The 10,483-nt window shown below is 38.3% G+C and overlaps 1 protein-coding gene across 1 annotated transcript in view; it reads right to left on the reverse strand.

Annotated features, from left to right (window-relative positions):
- The window catches only part of USP18 (ubiquitin specific peptidase 18), a 59,988-nt gene extending 54,005 nt beyond the window's left edge, over positions 1-5,983 (reverse strand). Inside the window, exon 1 of the mRNA XM_047067198.1 lies at positions 5,885-5,983. The gene's annotated coding sequence lies outside the window, so the exon portion shown is untranslated. The remainder of the gene's footprint in view (positions 1-5,884) is intronic.
- Between the last annotated feature and the right edge of the window lie 4,500 nt (positions 5,984-10,483).

The raw sequence follows: 10,483 nt of genomic DNA on the forward strand, positions 1-10,483 counted from the left end.
TGAATGTTTAACCAACTGAGCCACCCACGAACCCCTCTTTATAAATACTTTTTGATGACAAATATAGCAATAAAACATTGCTAAGTATTCTGGTTGTTTTTTGTTTCAATTTTTTACAACTATAACAAATACTACACTGAACATTTTAAGGCAAAAACCTCTTCTCTACCTTTTCAATGTTTCTCATGCAAACTAAAGGTCCAGGGACACAATAAAACTCAGCTATAAATGAGATTACATTAACCACAGAACCCAAATTCCCCCTAGTCTTTTACTTTCTCCTGACAACACAGACGTCAGCCACCTATAAATGTTCCCCAAGCATATTTTGGAATCTCAAGAAGAGTCTCTCATATGTTTTAGAATAAGATGACAACCACTGTACCCTGCCTCTACCCACCCCAGAGTATCCACCAAGTATCTGCAGGACACTGCTGGATGAAACAATCAATGAAACAATCAAGGTTTCCTTCTATCTCCAAGTTGGGGCTTGATATGGAAATGTGAGGCATGGCCAGCTCCTCCCACTGCCTTGTGCCCTTCGATTTCATCAAGTTCCTTCTGCAAGGATTTCAACTTCTGCCTGCAGCTGCTCTCTGCCCAGGTTTCTCAATCCTGTGCCCAGGTCTAAGCTGGGGAGCATAGACTACACTGTCTTCTCTATGTCTCCCTGCTCTCCACTCAGGGGCATATATGCAAGATTTCCTCAGTTGTCCCCCTGTCCCCAAGCAAATAAATCTGTGGCCCTCTAAGTTATCTGACCATCAGCAACAACCAGACATAAAATCAAGGTTTAGGACAGACTCTTAGACAAGGTCAAAGTGTACAAAGTTTAAGGTTCTTAATATATGTTGCTAAATGCCTTGCACCAGTTTATACTCTGACCAGCGGGCTATGAGCGATCCATCAGAACTCAATGGCTAAATGAAATAACCTAAGTTCATTTACGCTCACAAGGACATATTTTCATGGAAAAAAAGCAAGTTAGGAATTGGGTTTATTAAAGAAAAAAGGGTATGGTTTGAAATAAGGGTCATCTTGAGGCAAGGCAGGTAACGTGCAAAAAAGATCAGTGGTTTTAGAGGAGGAGAATGTGAAGAAAAGTGTACAAAGGATTATATAAGCAGATTTGCATAGGTGAGCCCAAACTAGGACTGGAATAAAGTGTAAAAGTTCCAAAATTTTAATTTTTATAAAAAGTAACTAGTCACTAGTAGGCAGGGAAATGCAAATCATGACCGCATTTGACTATTCAATTGGCAACAATTAAGAATTCTGATGGAACCAAATGTTAGAAGGAACATAGATAAATAGGATCGTTTATACACTACCAGGGGAGGAGTGTAAAATGGTATAATCACTTGAGAAAACAATTTGGCATCATCTTATAAAGTTAAACATTCACTTAACCTCAACCCAAAAATTCCAAAAGAAATTCTTACATGTCCCTGGAGATGTATACAAGAATGTTCACAGCAGCACTGTTTACAACAGCAAAAACATGGGGAAAAAATCCAAGCACTCAACCCAATGGACAGAAGAATGGGTGCATAAGCTGTAATCAATGTATACAATGAAATAATATTCATCAGTTGTATATGAACAAACTATAGCATGTCACAATATGGTGACTCTTAGAAACATAATGTTGAGTCAAAATATATTCAAACTCAAGGAAAATGGAACATTGTGTTGCTTAGGCATCAATATATATGTGTGTAATAAAGCTTTTAGATATCTATATATGTGTGTAATGAAAACCACAAGGATCAGGTAATGACCTCTGATTCAGAGACAGAGGGATAAGACAAGTGGAGAGCATGTTATTGTGTTATTGTACTATAGTAATAGTCTAGTTTGGGGATGAAGGGGTTTCATAAGTGTTTTATTATTAATTAGTTAAATAATTAATTGGAACTTGGAGTCAAGGCTAATGGTCTGAGGAAAACATGGTCTAACATAGGCCTAAAAAATTTATTCTCAGGGTGCCTGGTTGGCTCAGTCGGTGTAGCATCCAACTTCGGCTCAGGTGGTAATCTTGCCACCACAACGGCCTTTGAGCTGATAGCATGGAGCCTGCTTCAGATTCTGTGTCTCCCTCTCTCTCTGCTCCTCCCCAGCTAGTGCCCTCTCTCTCTCTCTCTCTCTCAAAATTAAATAAACATTTTAAAAGATTTTTAATTCATTCTCTCTGCACAGAGCTCATGCCACAGCTCAAGGAGGTAAGGCAGAACACAACTGATAACAAATCTGAACTGCTGACAAATCACTCTGTGGATTTTCCCCAACAACACTCAGTTTTAACTGACTGTGATGAGGAGTCTTTAAAGGCAGAAGTGCTGCCACAAAGCTCTGTCTTCTCTTCTAGTGGAAAAAAATTAAGAAGTCAAACTAAGTTTGGGCATGCAGGCACTGTCCTCAAATATAGGAAGAATATCCAAATAGAAATGAGCTGAAGAAAGTCTGCCAAGCAGTGTACCAAATAAATAAAAATGAGCACACATTAAACAACAAATAATAAAAGATATAATGTAAAAATCCTAAGTTTACCATATGGAAAGATCATTCCTATTTATTCCTATTTTTTTATGAAAGTGGCACTGTATCCAGAAGAATTCTAAACATTATATGAAGACTTAAATTTTTCAGATGAAGTAGAAAAGCCCCAAAGTGTGGCTTCAATGTCATTATTCAACCAAGATCTGCTCTTTGGCTTCAACTCTGGCCTCAGCCTTTGAAAGTCCAATTAATAAAACACCCACTTTGGTGGCATTTCTGGTGCCCTTGGACTTGTGCATGATCAAGTGATTACTTTGGTAACCACCATATGTAATCAGTGTAACAAAAAAGGAGGTCATTTTGATTAGCTGTTAATATCTGAATATGCAGTTGCAAATACTACATCCAAATTGAGGGTGGAAAATCATATACTTTATATGTTTATATGTCACCTACAAAGGTAAGATGCTGAAATAATGGGTGGTTTAGGCCATTACCTTTATGTATAAAACTAGTATTTTAAAATCTTAAAAAAGGAAAAGAAATTGAAAATTAATACATATATTAAAAAGAATAAATTTACTAAATAGTTTATGAAGAATATTATATCTTTTGGGGCTTACAATTATTTATTAAATTTAAAAAGTAATTTCAACTGTGCTTGCTTTGGCAGCACATATACTAAAAAGTAATTTCAACTAATAAAGTTAAGATTACATTACTTCTATGCTTTATAAAATTGCTACCACAGCATTCATAATACTAAATAAAATAATCTTTAAGAATTGTATTTAGGGGCACCTGGGTGGCTCAGTCGGTTAAGCGTCTGACTCTTGATTTCATCTCAGGTCACAATATCACAGTTTGTGAGATGGAGCCCCACGTCGTTGGGCTCTGGGCTGGCAGTGTAGAGCCTGCTTGGGATTCACTCTCCCCCTCTCTCTTCGCCACTCTCCTGCTCGTGTGTGCACACTCACTCTCTCTCTCTCTCTCAAAATAAATAAATAAACTTAAAAAAAAAGAATTGTATTTAAGCTTTATTCGCGATGCCATAAGTCTTTCAAGAAAAAAATCCTATTTGCAAATTCTTACATCTTGTAAAGACGAATTAAAAGCAGAATGTCAGCTTTACAACCTGAAATTATCATGAGGAGAAAAACTCCAAATATATATACTAAAAAATCAGTAATAAATCATCCCTCAGCCTAGGTATAATAAAGAATATTTTAAAATCTTTTAAAAGTTTAGAGAAAAACGAGGTACCCAAAACACAGTTTGTTCTCACTAGTCATACTTCAAAAACCACATACTACATAAGCTGGCTCAAGCACCCAGCTTTTTGCAGTGTTTAGTCTATTTATGAAAGCTAAAGACTGTTATCCAAATGACTGGTTAGATTGTCACTCAATTCAATAGTTGGAAATGAAACTTTTAAGACATGTCCAAACTATGAATCTTAGGGACAACATTGTTCTGGAAAATATGCTCCTAAAAATAATTTTCCTGAATTATATTCTGCTGGGCACACACAAACACACACACATAAAACAGTGATAATTTTAAATGTGCCACTTCTATATCATGTACATCAGGTATCTATCTGAACAGGCAGAAAAAAACTAGAATCTCTTTTAAATTTAAAAGTATGGTGGATTGATGGTGAATTCAGCCAGGATTCTCTCCTTGCAAATCTGATTGAAGAGATTTACAGACTGAAAAACAGTTTTCAAAATGTCAATGCCATCAACAGTGGATCAAGCAAGGTGTAGGCTATGAATGGTTTAGGAATCACATACACAGTCAGGGCTAGCTTCCTGAGTGTGCAAACTGTGGTTGCAGAGACCTGTATTCAAGACAGCCCAGGCCTGGTTTAATGCTTGCCTGTTACGGACTGGAAATTCTTAATATGTTTAACAAAGAGCCCCACATTTTTATTTTACCATAGGACCCACAAGTTAGAAGCCTGTCCTGCATACAGTATTTTGTTCATATCCTTCAGTATGTGTTCAGAAAGTAATCACAGCACAGAACAATGTAACAGAAATCCTTGGCCAAAGGAGAGAGAGAGCAGGGCAATTTCATGGCTCTTCATTAGTTTGATATTGTCCTGTTGGGTACTCACATAACATGTTCAAACACTATGGAATGACAGACATTAAGTGCTTAGAAGGCTACTCTACCCACACAAAAAAAGCCTTAATACTATAGTTTGCAAAACTTAGTGCCTGCGGTTTGTTCACTGGAACCTACTGAAGTAACCAAACTAAAAGTCATCTTGAGAATTCAAATACTTCTCATGTGATACCTGCTGTAAGATCCTCCTGACCTTCGATTCCAATGAAGATGCTAAAATTGGTGTGCATTTAAGTAAAGGTGAGGGGCAGATGGACTCAACCGTAACCAAATATTGATTTTAACACTCAGCCCTTTAGTGTTCTGCCAAAAGGTGCCAAAAAGTAGGCAGACGCTGTCGTGACTACAAAAACACAAACTTGTGTAAAAGTTTTTCTGAATATATAGTAATTTTCAATGTGTTTTTTCAACTCGTGGATACTAAAAGTGCAACTGTTATTTTGAGGAGGGTGGGGTCCTGATTTTTTGTTTTGTTCTGCTAAAATATTGGGAACCACTGATCTTATGTCTTGCTATTTAGAAAAGCACATCAGCATCACCTGGAAGTCTGTTTAAAAGAATATTAGGGGGCGCCTGGGCATCCAACTTCGGCTCAGGTCATGATCTCACGGTTCGTGGGTTCGAGCCCCGCATCGGACTCTGTGCTGACAGCTCAAAGCCTGGAGCCTGTTTTGGGTTCTGTGTATCCCTCTCTCTCTGCCCCTCCCCTGTTCATGCTCTGTCTCTGTCTCAAGAATAAATAAACATTAAAAAAAAAAAAAGAATATTAGGCCCCAATACAGACCTAGTGAATTGGAATCTGCATTTTGACAAGATTCTTGGCTATCTATTTACACATTAAAGTTTGAGAAGATGTTCTAGACAAGTACTAAAGCTTAGGATGTCAAGTGTTGACCAGTGACATACAGGTTTCAATGCAGGACAACAACCTTCAATTAGTTTCATGAAGATTGTTCTCAGTGTTAGTTTCCTTAAAGGTGCATGATTTCCTGGTTGCTTTATTTGTATTTAAGAAATCCATTAGTGAAAACCTTATGGTGCTTATTTGTAGAGATACAGAAGATAGAAAGCTCTTGGTCCAGGTATAGCAGCACCAATCAATTTTCCATACTTACCCCCACTGCACAAGCATTCCACATTCTGCCACTGGGAGTAAACGCTGCTACACAGCCTGAACACAAATTTGGCAACATGTATCACAATCTCAACAATGATCATAGTGGACATCTGTCATTTCTGCCAGCCCACTTACCCTCCTTTGGGTAGCAGAATCACCTTTTCATTTCAAAAACTATCTCCAGGGGCGCCTGGGTGGCGCAGTCGGTTAAGCGTCCGACTTCAGCCAGGTCACGATCTCGCAGTCCGTGAGTTCGAGCCCCGCGTCAGGCTCTGGGCTGATGGCTCGGAGCCTGGAGCCTGTTTCCGATTCTGTGTCTCCTTCTCTCACTGCCCCTCCCCCGTTCATGCTCTGTCTCTCTCTGTCCCAAAAATAAATAAACGTTGAAAAAAAAAAAAAAAACTATCTCCATTTTCATACTCTGATGATTCAGTACAGCCCTTCCCAACTCCTCACACCCACTCCCTGGCTCAAATAACCCAGGTCTGACCACATAGTGTCCTTGGTGGCTGTTTTAGCAATGATCGTGTGATGCAATCAGAGCTGATCATAAACTTGTTAGATGGCGCTTTAAGCTGTAAGAACATAAATCAGACCATCCCTTCCACCACAGAAAGGAAACTCAGGGGCAACTGGGTGGCTCAGTCAGTTAAGTGTCTGAGTTCTGCTCAGGTCATGATATCGTGGTCCATGAGTTTGAGCCCTGCATCAGACCCTGTGCTGCAGCCTGCTTCAGGTTCTGTGTCTCCCTCTCTCTTTGTCAGTCCCTTGCTTGTGCTCTGTCTCTCAAAAATAAATAAACATTTACAAACAAAAAAACAAAAAAAACGAAAACCCATCAGCCAAAGAAGAGTCAGTGACAGGAAACAGAACCAAGTAATGGGAGAAACACTGAGACAGAATCCTGAGGCCAACAGCTTAAGAACTGGATCCAACCAAGCCTCAGGCTGCCTGCCCACAAAACTTCTCCACTCAGGGTCTCCTCTGCTGTTTTTAAAATTAGTTTGAAATGGTTTCCTGTCACTTGTAGCTGAAACAGTACCAATTAATATTGATTAAGAAAATAACAAATGGGTGAAATAGGTGATGGGGATTAAGGAGTGCACTTGCTGTAATGAGCAGTGGGTAATGTATGGAATTGTTGAATCACTATATCATACACCTGAAATTAATATAACACTGTATGTTAACTATACTGGAATTAAAATAAAAGCTTGGGGCACCTGGGTGGCTCAGTAGGTTGAGCATCCAACTTCAGCTTAAGCCACGATCTCACAGTTTGTGAGTTTGCGTCCCACATCAAGCTTGCTACTGTCGGCCCAGAGCCCGCTTTGGAACCTCTGTTCCTCTCTCTCTGTCCCTCCCCTGTCACGTACTTTATCTCAAGAATAAATAAAACATAATAAAAAGTTAATAAAAAAAAAATAATCAGAGATACAAAGATCTACATAAGAAATTCATTTTTATGGCTTGTTTTCTTTATGCTTTACAAAAAAGTAAAGTGAAATACTGATGAGGAAAAGTGCAGCATTTAGGAGACTGGTGAAATCATTCCATTACCATTTTGTCTATTCTTTTAAATATCTTTTTGTTCCTCCTTAATTAACACTAGATGATTTTGGGGGCACCTGGGTAGCCCGGTCAGTAAAGCTTCAGACTCTTGCTCTGGCTCAGGTCATGGTCTCACAGTTGGTGGGATGGAGTCCCACACGGGGCTCCAGGCTATTAGCATGGGGATTCTCTCTCTCCTCTTTGCCCCTCCCCCCGTTCACTCACGCATGTTCTCTCTCTCTCAAAATAAACAAACATTTCAAAAAACAAAAACACTATTTTATTTCTCAAAGTGGAATTTTTTGTTGTTGTCAGCTGCCAAAAAATAAAAGTATGCTTTCAAATTCAAGAGCTATGGCACTATTTATAATGGCAAAAAAAGAAAAAAAAAAAAAAGGAAATTCAACAATAAAAGTAAATTATGACCCACTCATAAAATGAAATACTATGGTGACTTTAAAATCATTTTAGACTAATAGAGATGGGGAGATGACTATAACGTTTCATTGAATAAAAAAGAAATTATAAAAATATCATATGGTATAAACCTAATTTTTTTTCAATATGAATTAACTACAGAAAGAGAGAGACGGAGGGAGAGAGGAAAGACTAGGATGAAATATACCAAAAATGTCGTTAAAAAGTAACTCTTATTGGCGGAATTACAAAACATTTTTTCCTTTTTTTAAATTATTTCTCTTAACTTCCAAACTTCTTATAATTAGTTAATATGTAATTTTAAAATAAGCAATAATTCGGGGTGCCTGGGTGGCTCAGTCAGATGAACGTCTGACTTCAGCTCAGGTCACGATCTCATGGTTGAGAATTCAAGCTCCGTGTCAGGCTCTGTGCTGACAGCTCGGAGACTGGAGCCTGCTTCAGATTCTGTGTCTCCCTCTCTCTGCACCTCCCCTGCTCAATACTCTGTCTAGCTCTGTCTCAAAAATAAATACAAACATTAAAAAAAATTTTTTTAATTTTAAAATAAGCAATAATTCATTTGGGGGATAGATTTAATATCTCTTAAGGGAATCCTTGGGCGGCAATAGTGTTCCTATTTCAAGATCCAAAAAATTAATGAATTAGGGATGAGAAGCGTTCAAATTTCTTAATTCTTTTACAAAATGTGAAGGAAAGGAGAAAATCTGAAGTTGGGAAACACCTAAATATATAAGCAGCATACATTAATAAATTCATGTTAAATGACTCAGATAGTAAGTTCTTTTACTTAGTGTTTATTCTCAATACTCAAATAGTCTTAATAGTCTCTTAATAAATTAAATAAATAAATAAAAACAGTCTCATAAATAGTCATGAGGCTCAGCCTGGAGGGTTAAACTGAAAGAGAAATGATGGCAGTTGGCAATCTCATGAGCAAGAAATAGGATTTTAAGATCAAATTCAGGGAAATCTGATAAAACAGAGAGTACAAAAGAACCAGGATGTATTTTTTTTTAATTTTTCAAATATGTATTTATTTTTGAGAGACAGAGTGTGAGTGGGGAGGGGCAGAGAGAGACACAGAATCCAAAGCAGGCTCCAGGCTCTGAGATGTCAGCATAGAACCTGAGGAGGGGCTTGAACTCACGAACTGTGAGATTATGACCTGAGCCAAAGTCAGACACTTAACTGACTGAGCCACCCAGGTGCCCCTAGGCTGTATTTTTTAAAGACATTGTTCTGTACTCCGCCAAGACCTCAAAACTACTTATGTCAGCCAAATATGGCAGTAAAACCCAATGGAGAGTATCCTTTGGTCAGGCTGGCAGGCCAGACCCCAAAAAGGGCAATCTTCAGAGTTGATCACAGAGGGGAAATAGGTAGGTGGGGCTACAAAAGGAAGGAAAGTGAAACCTAACTAAGAAGGATGGAGAAAGGCAGAGTGGGCACAGAACATGCAGTTGAGCTAAGCAGGTAATGATAAGTACCCAGCAGAAAAAAAAGGATGGTTTTGTTCCAAGAAAGGTGAATTTTCAAACTTAAGTCCTGACTCAAAAAACTGGCTCCAACAGAGGATTTTTAGTGAAATTATTCTGTATAATACTATAATGGTAGATATATGTCATATATTTGTCAAAACTCATATAATGTACACCAGGAATAAACCCTATTATAAAATATGAACTTTCAATGATAATGATGTGTCACTGTAGGTTCATCAGTTGCAGCAAATGCACCACTTTGGTGCCAGATGTTGATAATGGTTGAGATAGGGACAGGGCATGGGGATGGGTATATGGGAACTCTGTACTTCCCACTCAACTTTGTTGTGAACCTAAAATTGCCCTAAAAAATAAAGGCTATTTCTTAATGGTTTTTGGTCTCAAAGAAATTAACTTAGTTCCCAACTTTTCCCAAATTTTTTACCCTTAAAATAAGTAGATGTGAATGACAGAAACAGGTGGCTTAAGTACACCATCATTGTAGCCACAGAATCAATCAATCTTCTAAGAAACAGCAAAAAATATGATGCAGGAAACCCAGGTGGTCCCAGTCTCTAACTGGGCTCTTCCCCTACAACTAGACTCTCCATAAGGAAAACTGACTCTCTCTTTAAATGCCCCAAGAGGAACAAAATTAACATGCCTAGAACATGATACAAGCCACCTCAAAGTCTTCCCAATCCAATCCATCACGGCAACAATAAATTTAGAACCCATCCTTAACCATCTGTTGTATGTTTCTCGAGTAATGGTAATGTGCTAGGTACACAAATTGTAACACACCAGATGAAATCCCAAATAAGAGGGAATCTTGGAGCTACTCTCTCTCACAGCCCATGTTAAAGGCGTTAGGACTTCTTTAAAGCTGTGTACATGTTAAACATTTTTCCCTTTGCAAGCCCATCATTGTGTAAAAGTGCCAAAAGTGCAATATATTTTTAATAGTGAAAAAGGATAATCAAAACAGTCTTTTTTTAAGTTCATTTATTTGAGAGAGAGCACACCCGCATACACTTGTGAAAGAGAGAGAGGAATGGGTGGGGGGAAGAGCGGGGAACACATAGAATATCCCAAGCAGGTCAGTGCAGAGTCCAACCCAGAACTTGAACTCACAAACCAAACAGTGAGATCATGTCCTGAACCAAAATCAAGAGTCCGATGCTTAACCAACTGAGCCACCCAGGTGCCCCAAAACTTTAAGTTCTTTGATAGTGCTCCATAAATCAAGATGGAACTGTAT

This window comes from Lynx rufus, unplaced genomic scaffold (genome assembly GCF_022079265.1).
Source record: "Lynx rufus isolate CCGP_SWC_20201006 ecotype Redwood Valley unplaced genomic scaffold, mLynRuf1.p SCAF_7, whole genome shotgun sequence".
Taxonomy (NCBI): Eukaryota; Metazoa; Chordata; class Mammalia; order Carnivora; family Felidae; genus Lynx; species Lynx rufus.